The sequence below is a fragment of the Rhinatrema bivittatum genome, chromosome 7 (genome assembly GCF_901001135.1).
Source record: "Rhinatrema bivittatum chromosome 7, aRhiBiv1.1, whole genome shotgun sequence".
NCBI classification, from domain to species: domain Eukaryota; kingdom Metazoa; phylum Chordata; class Amphibia; order Gymnophiona; family Rhinatrematidae; genus Rhinatrema; species Rhinatrema bivittatum.
The window spans coordinates 272,566,243-272,584,275 of record NC_042621.1 but is presented as its reverse complement, the minus strand read 5'-3'; the positions used below and the strand labels follow the sequence as shown (position 1 = coordinate 272,584,275).

The following is an 18,033-nucleotide window of genomic DNA, read 5'->3' as shown; positions in this document are numbered from 1 at the left end:
ACTGTCAGATAAACTTTTTCATGACATCAGCTGCACAGTGTGCAGGAGCTGCTGTGCAGGCTGGGGGGGGGGGGGGGGGGTCACGGTTGCGAACCTTGCAGTGCACGGTGAGTGAGAGGTGATTTTGTTATTTTATAGTGACCACTGAGACTCTGGGCACCGATTAGGAGACTTGGGGCACGGGCCAGGAGCTTACGGCGTTTCCTGCCTTGGAGTAACAGGAATTAGATCTACTTTATGGGCTCTGCCAGGCACTTGAGATCTGGAATTGGCCATTGCCGGAGAAAGGATGCTGGGCTTGGTGATCTGACAGTTTTTCTCTGACTGATAAAGAATTTTGTCTGGTTGCCTGCATTTTTACAAAAATATTTTCCATCCCTGAATATTTATATATATATATTGTTCTCATTTCTGTGGAAAGGCAGTTATATATTGGAATGCATATATATTTATATATATATATATATATATATATATATGCATTCCAATATATAACTGCCTTTCCACAGAAATGAGAACAATAAACAGTTGGCATAACAGTAGAATATAAATGACAAATTAATAAATAAGCATGAAAAAAAAAAAAAGTGATACCACCAGCAACCTGCTTGTCACTCTGCTGAAACACATTTAGGAGCGGGCGATTTTTAAGTCCTCCCAATCTGGACATGTCTGACTGATTTCATACGGCTGTCATCCCGGTGCCTCTGCTCTCCGGCTTGCAGCCCCCTCCACCCCTCGTTCCTCCTGCGACCCGTGGAAACAGAGAAATATGACAGCAGGTCAGGACCGGAAGGCCATGCCAGTCTGCCCTTCTGGTGCCGTGCCATAGACCCCCCCCCCCCCCCCCCCCCCCCCCCAGTTGGTCTCCGGCTCTTCCTTCACATCTAAAGATCCTCTGTGCTTGCCCCAGGTTTTCTTGAATTATGTTAGGATATGTTTTTTTTTAACCTCCACCATCTCCGCAGGGAGTCCACCCGCGCTTGTGTGAGGAAATATTTCCTTTTCTTACATCCTTTGAGCTTTGTGTTACAACTACTACTATTAACCATTTATACCGTGCTACAAGGTGTACTCCATGCTGTATCGTGATCTACATTTCCTTTCCAGTGGAAAAAGGTTTGCTTCTTATGCAATATTTTTACCTTTTGAGGTATTTGAATGTCTTATCTCCGCTATTACTACTTATTTCTTCAGTGTTACTGGACTTGCTTACGTGTTTTTGGTGCAGGCTCTGCCCTGTTTTAGTCGCCCTTCTCTGGACTTCCTCCACCAGTCTTTCAGATAAAGTGTCACCAGTGAGTTTGCTGCCAAAGTATTATTGCCTCCTTTTTGATACTCGTAACAAATCTCCCCCATGTGCGCCTAGCATTCCTCTGGGTCAGTGCCTCGTCAAGTGTCTTTCATACCTCGAGATCATCTGTAGGGGAACCTGTGGCTATTTGTTTTAAGGCCCCCCCCTCCCCTCCCTCCTGTTTAGTCTCTGGTGTCCCTCCCCTAGGGGGCGCCGGAGGAGAGAAATCCTTTATTTTGTGTTCTCCTCTTTTGCTTTAAGGGGGCAGGACAGCCTTTGGCCACCCTGCCCCTTCCCCCGGCCTTAATAATAGGCTCCTCCCCTCCCCACTGTGCACTGGTTTCCTGCACCACAGATGTATGACTACACTTTTGTTCTTTGAATCATAGCTGAGGTGACACCTGACGGGTTCACGAGAGGATGGCTGTGTTTTAAGATGGGGACCTTTCCAGCACTAGGGAGGTCCAAGGGAGTGTGCAGGAGATAAGGAGTGAAAGCCATGGATGGTGGAGGTGGTGGATAATAGAAGGATTAGGGGGCATTACATGAAGTTAGCAAGTCATGGGGGTGGGAGTCAGAATCTGGAACTGGCCACGAGGTGTTCAGGGCTAGTGCATCTGCAGGTGTTCTGAGCCGCAGGAGAAGAGGGGAAGTGACTCTCTTTGGCAAGGGCTGAATATCAGCTGGGAGGAGAAGAACACCTTCCATGCCGTGGAAATCTGAAGCCAGTAGTGTGTGTTGGAGACGTTTCCTGTTCTTCAGTGGGCCCAAAGATAGGAAAGAGGCCTTAGAAGGGACCTGAGAGGGGAAAAATCTGCTGTGAACCGCACTCAGCTGTCACGAGAAAGTGAGGAACTATTTCTGAACTGCTGGGCCTTCCGAAAGGCTGGGCTCTATTTTTCCAGAGTTTGTGACTGTTTTGCTGATTTGTCTTGCCTTTCTGTTGGACTTTAAATTATTTTTCTTGTTTTTGGAGCACAGCCCTGTGTGTGAATTACATTTTTTTGTTGTTGTTGATCCCGTGGGCCCCACCTGTGAATCCTGCACGCCGCAGCACGAATCCATGCCTTGTTTTCCAGGGGCTGCAACAAGTGGGTCAGTGCTCAGCACTCTCTGAAGGTGACCCGCTTGCCGGTGGTGGTGGTGGAGGATGAGGTGTGTGTTACTCAGATAAGCTCTTGCCCACTCCTTAAGCATTCATAGACGGAAGATCACACCTCACTTTACATCCCCTCTGACAGGCCAATGCAGGTAGCAGAGTGTTAAAACCTTCTGCGCTTGATTTCAGCATCTGGTTTTAACATTCAGCTTAAAATATTTTTTGTTTTTACTCCCAATGCAGTAAACTAATACGTCGGGAGTTAAAAAAAGAAAAAAAGTGCCTAAACTTTAAAATGTACGTTTGCACAGGTCGAATGCACATTTTAACACAGGAAAGAGATGGAAGCATCCCTGTTAAGACTATGGAGTAAGTGGCAGCAGCCCCCGCTACCTGGCAGTGGGAAGCAGTTGCCAAATAGCCGGATAAGTCAGTATTGATCCATCTATCTGGCATGGGTCAGCTCCCCTTAGCTGGGTAAAGTGCTGATCCCGCTAAGTAGTGGCAAACAGCACCAGATAGCCAGGTAAGTACTGACTTATCTGGCAGCTGCTTCCCACTGCCAATGGATAAATCAGTATTTATCCAAGGCAGTACTTATCAAGGTAAGTGCTGTCAGCTGCAGCCACTTACCTGGGAAAGACAGTAATTATCCGGTTAAGTAGCGGCGCCTGCTGGCACTTACCTGGAGTGTTCCTGACTTTTTTTTCTTTTTCTTCTATAGCACTGAAAACTTAACTCCAGCCCTGACCCTGGAGTTAAGTTTCCAGCGCTAAAAAAAGGCGTGCTGCGCGGATGCAGTCTCTCTGCGTTGGGGAGTACGGCTTAAGGCCCTCGTTTGCATGGGATTTCCATGCAAGGGCGCTAAGCCAGATTCCTGTTTAGGAATGCATGTTTATCTGTGCGTGCAACTCCCTGCTGCATTGGCAGTCAGGTTTGTCCACAGAAAATGCGCGTTCAAGTGCAGGCAGAAAGTGCATTTGACTGAACATACCTTTCTGCATCGGCCTGTGAGCGTTGAGCCTGTTGCAAACTTTAGTTGTCGTCTGGAAAAAGAGAAACCTTTCCTTTTTAAACCTTCTGCAAGATCAGGTAGGAAAATACTGACCAGAGCTCATCATGCTATGAAGTGAGAGAGGGTGACAGCTAGATTCCAGGTGCAATCTGTTTAATCCTATAATTTACAGTTCACACACCCAGCTGTGTTCCCACACCCTGTAGAGAACCTGTCTGGGAGCTTGGTTTATCTGTAGTTCCTCTTTGATGGGTTTTTTTTTTTGGTGGGGGGGGGATAGTGAGTGAGTGGCACCCAGGTGAAAATCGCCAAGTTACTGAGAGAGAAAAAAAAGGGCCATATGCCTGGCAGTTTTCTTCTTGCTGCTTTGGACTTCCAGTTCAATGAGATCTTGGCCATGAATCTTTATTTGCAGCTACTCAGGGATTTCTACCTATTTTCTGTCCCCCTCCCAACTCGCTTGGTCTAGTCATTGCAAGAATGGTGGCTGCACCCCAGGGCTACTTCAGGAATCCTGTAATCATGGGCGTTGCTGTCGCTCCATGATGGGGACAGCATCTCGCCAAGGGGCAGTGAATGTTGCCTCCACTGCATCCCCAGTCACAGGAAATGGAAGACCTGAGCTGGGATTTGATCCCAGGCCTTCTGCATGGCAATGCTGTGTGCTGAACCACTGGGCCTGGCCTAAGACAAACATAAGAACATAAGAAATTGCCATGCTGGGTCAGACCAAAGGCAATTAACCAAACACTAAGAAGATCCCATGCTACTGATGCAATTAATAGCAGTGGCTATTCCCTAAGTAAAATTGATTAATAGCCATTAATGGACTTCTCCTCCAAGAACTTATCCAAACCTTTTTTGAACCCAGCTACACTAACTGCACTAACCACATCCTCTGGCAACAAATTCCAGAGCTTTATTGTGCGTTGAGTGAAAAAGAATTTTCTCTGATTAGTCTTAAATGTGCTACTTGCTAACTTCATGGAATGCCCCCATTCCTTCTATTATTTGAAAGTGAAAATAACCGAGTCACATCTACTTGTTCAAGACCTCTCATGATCTTAAAGACCTCTATCATATCCCCCCTCAGCCATCTCTTCTCCAAGCTGAACAAGCCCTAACCTCTTCAGCCTTTCCTCATAGGGAAGCTGTTCCATCCCCTTTATTAAAACCTTTTTCTTCTAGATGCAAACATGATATTATGGCTTAGAAAAGATGGAGGCTGAGGAATGTTGTGTAACAAACAAACAAAAAAAAATAGTACTCAAGTGTTTTGTTCTATGACAAGCAATAATATCAGCTTCACCCATGAAGAAGAAAGAAGCCTTTTGTTGTCTTGAAGCTCGTGTATGTCCTTGAGTTATTCTTGTGTTGGTCCAATGAAAGGTATCCCAATCTATAAAGAATCTAGGTTTGCAATTAACTGATGGTTCAGGATTATTATAGATTGTCCTTATGCTCCAGAGGATCATGCAGCTGCATGAGATCAGGACAGGCCGAGCCAGCCTTGGTTTTGCTCTCAATGCATTCATTGACTTGTGGTTCTGGCTTTCAGTGATTAACACCCTTTTATCTCATCATTAAGCAATTGTTGGTTTTTTTTATATTTGTTTGTTTACTTTGTATTTTATATTTTTGGACTGCTAGTTGCCTCTTCTGCCTCTTATTTTTCCAGCGCAGTTGGAACGGGGATCACCTGAGATATTCTACCCCTCTTTTTTTTTTCCCCCTTTACTTTGCTTTTAAGTCGGACATGGCTGCAGTGGTCCATGGACAGGAACAGGCAACCACACTCTCTTCGCAGTTTGCAGCTGTGATTCCCAAGTCTGGCTGCTAGGTGTCTCTGCCCCTTGGGGTTGTGAACTTTCCTCCACAGCACTCCCAATCCCAACTGGTCTAGGGAAGAGAATCCTGCTCTGGGAACCTGCATGAGTTGGCTACTAGTTTTTCTCCTAGGACAAGCAGGATGGTAGTCCTCACACGTGGGTGATATCATCGGATGGAGCCCGGCATGGAACTTTGATCTCAAAGATTCTAGAGCTTTCAACATTACCTACTGAGCATGTGCAGCTGTAGTCATCACCCTGCCCCTAGGCACAGTCCCTCAGTCTCCTTTTTTTTTTTCCCCACGGAGCTGTCATCTCACCGTTGTCTGAGCCCTTTCTTTTAAAAAAAAACAAAACTTTTTCATGGTATTCAGCTTTGCTCTCTTCTCACACTTTTGTAAGTGATTTTTTTTCTCGAGCTGCAGCTTCTTCTTTATGATAGTTTATTCTTCTTTCCGATTATCTGCCGGCCGCATGGTACATTTTCTTCTGTGCGGCCTGATAGAGTCTGTTGTATACAAAAAAACAACCCCTGCTCCTGCAAGTTTGGTATTTGTGTCCTTTCCTTGCTGCCGTCTGGTTTTTCTCTTTTTCCACGGTGCTGACAGAACTGGACGATGCAGTCCATTGGTGATCCATGTAGGCTGCTGAGCCTGCGGACTCACCTGAGTTCTAATGAGGCTTAAGTTCCATGGCGGTTCACAGTTGCTCAGCCTCTAAGGATTCAGACTGGAAGGATCAAGGACCACTGGCGTTCCTGGGGAAGGGAGAGCTCATCCTTCCCACGTCTCAGGGAACTAGTCTCCATGGGCGGGAGCCCTGGATGATATTGCCTCCTCTCCTGCTTGCCAGTCTTGGCAATGCAGTCTCCCTGGGAGAGAGGGTAAGCGGAACCTGGGCTAGCAGCTTGCTGCCACACCTCGATGCCATACCCATGAACAGTTGCCCATGCACAGCTGTGACCAGTGCACCATTCATCCGACACATCAATGTCGGGACCATGTCGGGGACCAGGCTTATCTTCAGGTACCATGGGGGTCCCCTTGACACCGGTTGAGGTCCAGGGTCACCCTTGTTACCATAGAGGTGCGTGACTGCCCACGATGCCGTGGTGGCCTTCTCTGCTGTCGGCGGTCGAACTGGAGTGTTGCTGCATCAGTTTGGGCATCAAAGCCTCGATGCCTGTGGTGCCATGGTGCAGTGCACTTGATGACTTGGTGCCCTCGTGGCACTCGGTGCTGTGGTGGCCATGGTATCATCGATGCCGCTGTGCCCTTGATGCCATCGGGGCTGTTGAGATCGAAGCCGGGGGAGGCCCTCGATGCTGTTGAAGTGTGTTGCAGTGATGCTACAGCAGCCCTCAATGCAGTCGAGGCGCGTACCCTGGATGCCACGGTCCCCTATTAGGTAGTTGAGGTGCGCGACCTCGATGCCAGCATGACCTCCAGGCCATCGCGATGCGGTGCTACCCTAATACCATTGACTCCCTCGAGGCCATTAAGGTGTGGGGTCTCCGTAGAGGCTTTCGGACCACCCATGCCTCTCGTTACTGCCTCGATTATGTCGAGCTCCACCAACCAGGCACCGGGTTCGCCATTGAGCATCTTTGTTGACCCTGTGGCCATCGACAGCCAGGACTCTCTGAAGCCCCCGCATGACCCTGCAGCTCTCAGGTGGCAAGGGTTCTTGGCCTCTTATGGAGGTGCATCTGTGTACTAGGTGGTCGGGTGCCCTCAAGGCTCCTGGGTGGTGTCCACTACAGAGCACTGAGATGATCAGAGCTGTCCCTTCAGCCGACGATCCCAGTGTTGGAGGCCCCACTAAGCTCTGCACAACTTCAATGTTAATGGGTGCTAGCGAGGCTCTTGTCAGCTGTAATCCTTGCGAGGCCATCCAGCTCGCAGCATCAACATCCCCTGGTGATTCAGTGAGCCGAGGGAAATTGCTGTCGGCACTGGCAGTCTGTTCTTTTTGACATCAGTGGCCTGTTTGTGGGTTGCAGGGTCTCTCCCTACAGACGCCCATGACTTCCTTAATCCCTACCTTCAGGCCGAGTCCCAATCAGGGTCCCTGAGTGGTAGACGTCTGTGGGTACCTGTGGCGCCAGGGATGGTGCTATTTACCGAATTGATTATAGTTCGGTTTAGCGCAGTCAAGGCCCCAGATGCAGAGTCTTTGGGTACCCGGTGGGGCTTTGCATTGCTGAGCGCAAAAGCACTGTGGGCTCAATAGGCACAGTCCCTACTCTGGGCACCAGTAGCTGCAGTCAGCGGTCACAGGATATGTCCGCAGTACTCCATAAGCACCTGCAATCACCAGGGACTTCACTGCAGTCATTCCCTGTGGGACTTGCAGGTGAGTCTGTTCCAGCGCAGTTTCAAGGGCCCTCCTTTCAGAGCATTCTCAGGAGTGAAGGGGGCAATGCCATAGACTGCCGCCCTCCACCAGGCCTTACCCAGGGCATCAGTGGTGCTGGGGACGCAGTCATCACATTGTTCTCTCCACTCCACTGAGTTAATGTGGTGCTGATGCGTAGCTTGCACAGTTGGGAAAGATAAGGTGTCTGTTCCCAGTGCCTTGGATGCTGGCAGGTGGCATTCTCCTAGGACAAGCAGGATGGTAGTCTCACCGATGGGTGATATCAGATGGAGCCCAGCAGGGAAAACTTTTGACAAAGTTTCTAGAACTTTGACTGGCACACTGAGCATGCCTAGTATGCCACTATCTGCGCGTCAATGCAGGGTCTCTCTCTTCAGTCTCTTTTAGTAGTTGCCTTGCGGTGGTGAAGCTCTGTTCTGTAGTGCTTCTTCAAAGTGTTTCCCAGTCATTTCTTGACATTTTCTGCTCCGGGTCCCTCTTCTCTGGTCTTTAAGATCATGAGAGGTCTTGAACGAGTAGATGTGACTCGGTTATTTTCACTTTCGAATAATAGAAGGACTAGGGGGCATTCCATGAAGTTAGCAAGTAGCACATTTAAGACTAATCGGAGAAAATTCTTTTTCACTCAACGCACAATAAAGCTCTGGAATTTGTTGCCAGAGGATGTGGTTAGTGCAGTTAGTGTAGCTGGGTTCCAAAAAGGTTTGGATAAGTTCTTGGAGGAGAAGTCCATTAATGGCTATTAATCAATTTTACTTAGGGAATAGCCACTGCTATTAACTGCATCAGTAGCATGGGATCTTCTTAGTGTTTGGGTAATTGCCAGGTTCTTGTGGCCTGGTTTTGGCCTCTGTTGGAAACAGGATGCTGGGCTTGATGGACCCTTGGTCTGACCCAGCATGGCAATTTCTTATGTTCTTATGTGCCTTGTCCAGCGGCTTGGCAGGCGTTTGTTTTTCCCTTTGTTGCGGTTGATTCCCGGTGCGTCGCTCCTCGGTGGTCACTGGCCATCAACTGCTCATTGGCTGTTTTTTTTATGGCATTGTCCAGTTTTCAACAGTGCCCACGGACTGTGTCTATTACTGATCCGCATGAGGTCTGTATCCTCTGCCTGGGGGTATCACACGATGTCTGTGGGTGCTGTTTGTGTGATCAGATGTCCCTAAAGGCCATCGTGCCCGGCTGGACAAAATGGAAAAGCTTTTTGGGTCCAAAACATCTGATCCATCTATTCCGGCATTGGAGGCGTTGGCACTTAGAGGCTGAGGGGAGCTGTTAGATGCACCATCCCTTTCCACTTCCCCAGCAGTGCCCATCTCGAGAAAGAGGAGCCAGAGATAGGCCGTCTCTGGTGTCGTCGCACTCCAAGACATCGGGTTCTTCACCTTCTTCAGCACCAGGGAAAGTACGGGCTGAGCATCACGAAAAGTCCCGTAAACATAATCACCGGTCGCAGTCCCAATGCAGATCCCTGAGGTACTCCACTGCCCACTCCCTTCCACTGAGAAAATTGTCCATTTAATCCTACTCTCTGTTTCCTGTCTTTTAGCCAGTTTGTAATCCACAAAAGGGCATTGCCACCTATATATTGACTTTTTACTTTTCCTAGAAGCCTCTCATAGAAACATAGAAACATAGAAATGACGGCAGAAGAAGACCAAACGGCCCATCCAGTCTGCCCAGCAAGCTTCACACACTTTTTTTCTCTCATACTTATCTGTTTCTCTTAGCTCTTGGTTCTATTTCCCTTCCACCCCCACCATTAATGTAGAAAGCAGTGATGGAGCTGCATCCAAGTGAAATATCTAGCTTGATAAGTTAGGGGTAGTAGGGGTAGTAACCGCCGCAATAAGCAAGCTACACCCATGCTTATTTGTTTTACTCAGACTATGTTATACAGCCCTTATTGGTTGTTTTTCTTCTCCCCTGCCGTTGAAGCAGGGAGCTATGCTGGATATGCTTGAAGTATCAGTTTATTCTTCTCCCATGCTGTTGAAGCAGAGAGCCATGCTGGATATGCATCGAAAGTGAAGTATCAGGCACATTTGGTTTGGGGTAGTAACCGCCGTAACAAGCCAGCTACTCCCTGCTTTGTGAGTGCGAACCCTTTTTTCTTCTTCCCTGCCGTTGAAGCAGAGAACTATGCTGTATATGCATAGAAATTGAAGTAACAGGCTTATTTGGTTTGTGGTAGTAACCGCCGTAACAAGCCAGCTACTGCCCCCTTTGTGAGTGCAGATCCTTTGTGAGTGCAGATCCTTTATTCCACATTTCCTCTCATGAGGAACTTTGTCAAACGCCTTCTGAAAATCCAAGTACACTACATCTACCATTTCACCTTTATCCACGTTTATTAACTCCTTCAAAAAAAGTGAAGCAGATTTGTGAGGCAAGACTTGCCTTGGGTAAAGTCATGCTGACTTTGTTCCATTAAATTCTGCTCCATGTTCAGGACAGACGGACTTCCAGCCTCGAACGCCTTTACCCGACATTGGGGCACATGTCTCCTGTACGTGTATCCTCCTCTTCTGCTGGTCATGATTCTCTCGACTGAAGTGGAGGAGGTTCTCAGTCTGGTGCAAGGGTCATGGCTTGGTTCCCTTCGCCAGCCTCAATCTGAAGTTGCTTGAGTATCTGTGACACCTCTCAGAGGCTGGGTTAGAAACCAACTCTGTCAGAGTACACCTGAGTGCCATCAGCGCTTACCATCAGGGTGTGGGTGGTATGCCCATCTCTGTGCAACCCATTGTGGGGCGATTTCTGCGGGGTTTGCTTCAGCTGAAGCCTCCCCTTCGGCGTCCTGTTGTGTCCTGGAACCTCAACATAGTATTGGCGCGGCTCATGCGTGACCCTTTTGAGCTTTTGCGCTCTTGTGATCTGAAGTTCCTGACCTGGAAGGTTCTCTTCCTGGTGGCGGTCACTTCAGCGCGCAGGGTTAGTGAGCTTCAGGCGTTAGTTACGTATCCGCCCTAGATGAAATTCTCTCATGATAGGGGGTGGTCCTGCGTACGCACCCTAAGTTCCTGCCTAAGGTGGTGACTGATTTTCATCTTAATCAGTCCATCATTCTGCCCATCTTTTTTCCAAGGCCTCATTTTCACCATGGCGAACAGGTCCTTGCACAGTTTGGACTGCAAGAGGGCTTTAGCTTTCTATCTTGAACGCACAACAGGCCACAGGCAGTCCTTGCATCTCTTTATATCCTTTGACAGGAACAGGCTGGACGTTACGGTGGGCAAGCAAACTCTGTCCAACTGGCTGGATTGTATCTCCTTCTGCTATGTGCAGGCTGGCCTTCAGCTTGGAGGCCGTGTAAAAGCCCAGTCTGTGAGAGCCATGGCAGCATCGGTTGCCTACTTGCGAGCGGATCTCATTGCCAAAATCTGTAAGGCTGCAACGTGGAGTTCCCTACACACGTTTGCTGCCCACTCATGAAACCCTTCTGCCTCCCCTGGGAGTTGTTTCTCCATGTCTTAGCTATATCATGGACTGAAGGACTCTGTCTAGGGGGCAAGGTGATGACTACATCTGCACATGCTCAGTAGGGCATGCTGAAAGCTCTAGAATCTTTGAGATCAAAGTTCCGTGCCAGCCTTCTCTCTACCTCTCAATTTTGACACTTCTCCCTGCCCTGGGAGGGGGGTCACAGACTGTAGTTTCCTCTGTGTACCCTGAGTCTGCTGACAACATTGTGTGAGGATTGAGAGTTCTTTGCCCAAGGGGCTATACATATGGCCTCTGCAGCATTTCCAGCCCTGGCTGGGCCAAGGAACAGAACCCGGATTCAGGGCTTGAACCCAGCTCAACTTTGGGGCATGTAGCACTTGAGGAATTGGACCAAGTCCATAGATCCAGTAGGAGTAAAATCAACCCAGGCTTAGCCATGTTCTTTGATGTGGAACAATGTACCCATGCTAAAATATGCTCCACATTTGCAGTCTGAGAGTGCATTAGACTAACTGAATATGCTCTATGATTGACAATAGGACTTACAAATTATATTATTTACTACTTTAAAAATAATGGACCAGTTTTTAGTAAGGAACTATGCCTCATTCTCATGATGTCTTAGACACAAAGGAGAGTGAGAGGGAGCGTGAATGACTTAGCCCTATGAGCACTCTAGAGATAAGTGTTAGAATTGTATCTTGGTGTCACTGTGCCCGGCGCACTCATGGGATCTTGCATCCACTGCGGGATAGAAAGGAAGGAGCTGCTTGGTTGGCATCCGTTGTATCTCATCATTAAATCGTCGTACGAGTTCCAAAAGTGTGCTTGTTTCAGGACTGAAAACAGCCCTGTGACTGTGATGTCAGCCCCTCCGGGATTAGACCGGGTCTGCAATCCTGGGAAATGTCTCAGTTTCTTGTTTGGAATTCTGTGGAGATTAAACCGTTTGCAGACGTCCTGTAGTGGGCAGGCTTATGATTCTTTATCTTTTTCTGACCCTGCAGATTCCTCTCTTTCACATTGGTTGGGAACCAGGGCTTGGGGGTCTGGCATCCTGAGCCTTCATTTGCAACTACCCTGGGATTTGCACCCCACCATGCTTTAAGGGTAAGCTGCTGCTCTCTCAGTTCTGTGTACTTGTCCCCGGTGTGTGGAAACACACCAAAATCAAAGGCAGCCTTCGCTGTAGAATAGCAGCATTACTGTCCCTGAAGGTCTGCCTACATTCTGCAGGCATAAGACCTCGGCTCCCTCGGAAGTTAACATATATACGGTTTGGAATTTTATTGATTTCCCATTGTATAATTCTCTCCGCAGTGCTGTATAGTCTCGTGCGCCCTGGATTCCCCGTGGACCCAAGGTGGCGTGGCCGTCGCTTATTCTTGTCTTGTTGAACTGGTCTGATTCTCAGCGTGGTTCGTTTGTGGTGTTTGCGCCCCACTTTTATCTGCGGCTCCTGTAGTGCTGTTCTCTGGTTTACAGTGCACATGAGAAACATGAGCTGCAGGAATTCATGCCCAGAGCTTGGCGAGCGGAGATTATGAACAGAATAAACTTTGTTAGCGTTTTTAACAGAAACATCTGCTCTGAAAGCCTTGAGGAAGAGGGGGAAGTAGAAGGAGGGGGTGGGGGGAGACTGCTTTGCTCCTATTGGCTCAGTTTGGGCCCTGTTCCTCCCGTCTGGTTGGAATTCATGACTTGGTACTCCTTCGCTAACAGCTTGAGTTTGTTAGAAGCATTTCTTCCTCGCCTTGTTTACAAGTGTACTAGCCTGGGACTGGAAATGGTTCTAATGCAGTAACTCAGTCACATGGGCCAGGCCGGTTGGCTTCAGTATTTTAGCAGTTACATCCTCCTTTGGGGGCTCAAGGCTGTGCATTTCCTTGTTAGTGGAGCAAGTTCTGGACACGTGCAAACCAGCCAGTGATTTCTGTGACTTCAAGACTGCATCACGCGTGTTCTGGTTTGCATCAAAACGGTGCTAATTGCTGGGTAGATTTCAGAAAACTTCCAAACTGCAGAGAAGAAGAACCAAAGCTTCAGGTGAGCTCTGCCCTTCCTTCCATTATTGAGATGACCTTTGCTTCATAAATTCCCTTCTGGGATATGCCTTGTATTACCGATGCTCTTATAGCAGGGAAGGTTAGAGAATAAAACCCTGCTTATTTATTAACCTTTGTATTTTCTTACTGCCATTGTACTGTACTCTCTCTCTCTGGCCCCTTTTTCTTTAATGGGCACCTTCAGTTTCTTCAGTGTAACCCATGAAAGAGCATGGCTAGGCAGAACAAACTTTGAATTGTTAGTGATGGTGTGAGGGGAGAAAGTAATGAATCACTTGTGTGAAGCCATTTTGAAACTAAATTGAATAAATGAGGCCTCCCGCCCTAATGGAGCCACAGGGTGGATACCGTCAGCATGGGTACCATAACCATCCTGTCCCTCTCTTCCCTCTCTTCCCTTTCCTTCCTCTCGGGCCGATACAGTAAAGTTCGTGGGAGAGCGCCTGCTCTCCCGGCGCGCGCACAGGCCAGTGTCCTGTGCGCGTGATTCAGTAAACTAAAATATTTAAATTAGGGCCCGCGGTAAAAAGAGGCGCTAGGGACACTAGCGCGTCCCTAGCGCCTCTTTCTCGACAGGAGCGGCGGCTGTCAGCGGGTTTGACAGCCGAGACTCAATTTTGCCGGCGACGGTTCAAGCTCGCTGACAGCCACAGGTTCAGAAACCGGACGCTGGCAAAATTGAGCGTCCGGTTTTCAACCCGTGAGCCGCGGGTTGCTTTTAAATTTTTTTTTTTACTTTTTTTTAACTTTTGGGACCATGATATCGCCATGATATTAAGTCGGAGGGTGCACAGAAAAACAGTTTTTACTGCTTTTCTGTGCACTTCCCCGGCACCGATAGAAATTAACGCCTACCTTTGGGTCGGTGCTAATTTCTGAAAGCAAAATGTGCTGCTTGGCTGCACATTTTCTTTCTGAATCGCACGCGCATACCTAATAGGGCCATCAACATGCATTTGCATGTTGAGGGCGCTATTAGGTGCCGCAGGTTGGATGCGCGATTTCCTCCCCTTACTGAATAAGGGGTAAGGGAAAACGCGCGTCCAAATGCCGGCTAACAGTGCGCTCCACCGGAGTGCGTTTTCCTCCCCTTACTGAATAAGGGGTAAGGGAAAACGCGCGTCCAAGAGCAGGTTAACAGTGCGCTCCATCGGAGCGCACTGTTAGCCTGCTCCATCGGAGCGCACTGTACTGTATCGACCTGTTAGTAAGGCCTCGATGACCAAGCCAAAGTCCTTGCTTCTCCATGCTGGTTCTTGAGGTGCCGTTCAAGTCTTGGGGGAGTAGCTTAGTGATTAGAGCAGTGGGGCATGACCTACAAAAGTCAGGGCTCAAAATCTCATTGCTACTCCTTGTGCCAGACGCCTCACTCCTCCATTGCCTCAGGTACAGCCTTAGATTGTGAGCCCTCTGGGGAAATGGAAAATGCCCTCAATATCTGAACGCAATCTGCTTTGAAATTTCAGGAAAGACAGAATATAGAAATTAAAAAATGTACTCTACAAATTACTATAATTTGTAGGAGATCCACAGTGAATATGCATGAGAAATATTTTCATACTTTTGGTCCAAGACCCAGATTTCTTTGCATGGTGGTACGAGAGCTGCAAGGAGTAACACTCAGGCCTGCTCGTGGAAAACGCGCATCCAACCCCTCAACATGCAAATGCATGTTGATGGCCCTATTAGGTATGAGCGCGGGATACAGAAAGTAAAATGTGCAGCCAAGCCGCATATTTTACTTTCAGAAATTAGCGCCGACCCAAAGGTCGGCGCTAGTTTCTGCCGGCACCGGGAAAGTGCACAGAAAAGCAGTAAAAACTGCTTTTCTGTGCACCCTCTGACTTGATATCATGGCAATATTAAGTCAGAGGTCCCGAAGAGTAAAAAAAAGTGTAAAAAAAATAAATAAATTTGAATTCGGCCCGCTGCTGTCGGGCCGAAAACCGGACGCTCAATTTTGCCGGCGTCCGGTTTCTGAGCCCGTGGCTGTCAGCGGGCTCGAGAACCGATGCCGGCAAAATTGAGCGTCGGCTGTCAAACCCGCTGACAGCCGCCACTCCGGTCCCAAAGGAGGCGCTAGGGACACGCCATTGTCCCTAGCGCCTCTTTTTACCGCCGGGCCTAATTTAAATAAATTAACTTACTGTATCGCGCGCACAGGAGAGCGGGCGCTCGCGCGCACAGGAGAGCGGGCACTCGCCCGCTCTCCCGCGTTTTTTACTGTATTGGCCCGACTGTGATTTAAAGTATTGGATAAACTCCCTTCTTCCAAGGCCACTTTTTATGTTATAAATCTTGTTTGGTTTAATGCGCATATCTTTCTATATTCCTTGCTTTGTACAGCCATGATTTGCAAATTATTAATAATAATAATAATAATAATAATGTTACCAGTGCCTTGGACACTTGTAAATAAACCAGTGAAGGTCACTGGGCTTATATTATCTCCATTTGATGAGCCTGATGAGTTAATGTTCCTAAGTCTAGAAGCAGACACTCGCCTCCCACAGACTAACTATGGCCATGGAGCGAGAGATCAGAGGAGGGGCCTAGTGGTTAGAGCAGCAGGCTGTGACCCAGGAGAGCAAGGATTCAAATCCCACGGGCCCGCCTTGGGTCCCTAGGGTGGGAAAATGTCATCTGTCATCTCTCTCTTTCAGTTTTCGTTCACACCATCTTGGAATCTGTTGCCCATCCCTAGCTGAAGTGGCACTTCTTAACAATGTTTAAGGGCACAGGGTTTGCATTTGATTATATTTTACACGAGGAATTTGAAAGCAGTAATTAGACACAAACATCTCTGTTTCGTTGTTGAGCTGTTGCTGGCTTCGGTGAAGGAAGAGGAAGTGCATAGAAGCCATTGATGCATTGAAATGAGAAATGCCTTGTAAATAATTCATAAGCCAGAACTTAGTGGGTGTTGGAAACGTAATCTTTCTTACAGAGCTGGGTGGGGGGGGACAGCTAACGCAGTCCTGGGCCTTGGCGTGATACATTGGAGATCCACCTCTCTGAGCTTGCCACTGCGTCCAGTGGAGGAAGGGTTGGTTTAGACCGGGGAGTTACTAATAGCATAAAGTCAGTAGGCGATGGTGATATTTATGCATTAGTTAAATTCAGTTAATCACTGATAATCAGAAGCTCAGTTTACACGGACCCAGCTGCACTCCTTTGCAGAGCTGACAGCCTTGGAATTTTTAATTTGCAGGCAGTGCTTATGTTAACACCACACTTGTTAATGTGTTGCTTAAATAGTCTGGGTTCTCCAACAATCGGGCATGGGAGGTGTGTGCCATGCAATAGCAGGGTTTGCAAAATCTATCCAGCTGGCAGAATGGAAGAAGTAAAGTACATTTAGTGAATGTGTTACTTTTCCTGTACTTTTGCATTTTATATATATATATATATATTTTTTTTTTTTTTTTGAGGAGCATAACAAATTTTTCAAATGAAAAAAAGGGGCAGAGAAAATTTCAAAATCCATTTATCTGGGTAAATTGGCTGTTTGAAAATTGTCCATCCCTTTATGCATGGGGGGGAGCAGCAGCAGGAGGCCTTTCACTTGCATTCGGTGTCAATGTTCCTTTTACTTGCATGCGGTGTCTCACACTCAGATTGCATTTTCAAATCTGTGTGTGTTATTTCCAGTGGAAAAAGAATGTACAGAGAAAAACAGGTGCAAACAACTGCGGGTATTCTCCCCCTCTCCCCCCAGAGCGATTTTCAAAGGCAAAGTAAGCTTGGAAAAGTAAACTATGAACTTGGCATTGATGCGGGCAGGTACAGTTTCTCAAGTCCTAGAATCTTCAACTAATTAAAAACAGATTGCACATTGTTATTAAAGATGATGTAGATTTTTATCTGCTTTGGAACGGTGTAATGCTTTCCTGACTGGGTATTTGTCCTGAGAATGTCGGGTATATACTGTTCTCAGGTTAGAATTGCCAAACTGAGCATATTTTATTTATTTATTTTTCTATAGCAATATTCTGGAACAATCATACTGGTTTACAGATAATAAAAATCATAAAATGACAGTACATAAGAACATGCCATACTGGGTCAGACCAAGGGTCCATCAAGCCCAGCATCCTGTTTCCAACAGTGGCCAATCCAGGCCATAAGAACCTGGCCAGTACCCAAACACTAAGTCTATTCCATGTTACCGTTGCTAGTAATAGCAGTGGCTATTTTCTAAGTCAACTTAATTAATAGCAGGTAATGGACTTCTCCTCCAAGAGCTTATCCAATCCTTTTTTAAACACAGCTACACTAACTGCACTAACCACATCCTCTGGCAACAAATTCCAGAGTTTAATTGTGCGTTGAGTAAAAAAGAATTTTCTCAGATTAGTTTTAAAAGTGCCACATGCTAACTTCAAGGAGTGGCCCCTAGTCTTTCTATTATCCGAAGGAGTAAATAACTGATTCACATCTACGCGTTCTAGACCTCTCATGATTTTAAACACCTCTATCATATCCCCCCTCAGCCGTCTCTTCTCCAAGCTGAAAAGTCCTAACTCTTTAGTCTTTCCTCATAGGGGAGCTGTTCCATTCCCCTTATCATTTTGGTCGCCCTTCTCTGTACCTTCTCCATCACAATTATATCTTTTTTGAGATGCGGCGACCAGAATTGTACACGGTATTCAAGATGCGGTCTCACCAATGAGCGATACAGAGGCATTATTACATTTTCCGTTTTATTCACCATTCCCTTTCTAATAATTCCCAACATTCTGTTTGCTTTTTTGACGACGATTTTTGAACCGATGATTTCAATGTGTTATCCACTATGACGCCTAGATCTCTTTCTTGGGTGGTAGCACCTAATATGGAACCTAACATTGTGTAACTATAGTATGGGTTATTTTTCCCTATATGCATCACCTTGCGCTTATCCA

At 47.3% G+C, this 18,033-nt stretch overlaps 1 protein-coding gene across 3 annotated transcripts in view; it reads left to right on the top strand.

Annotated features, from left to right (window-relative positions):
• The window catches only part of LZTS2 (leucine zipper tumor suppressor 2), a 316,325-nt gene that overhangs the window by 94,450 nt on the left and 203,842 nt on the right, over window positions 1-18,033 (top strand). The window lies entirely within an intron of this gene.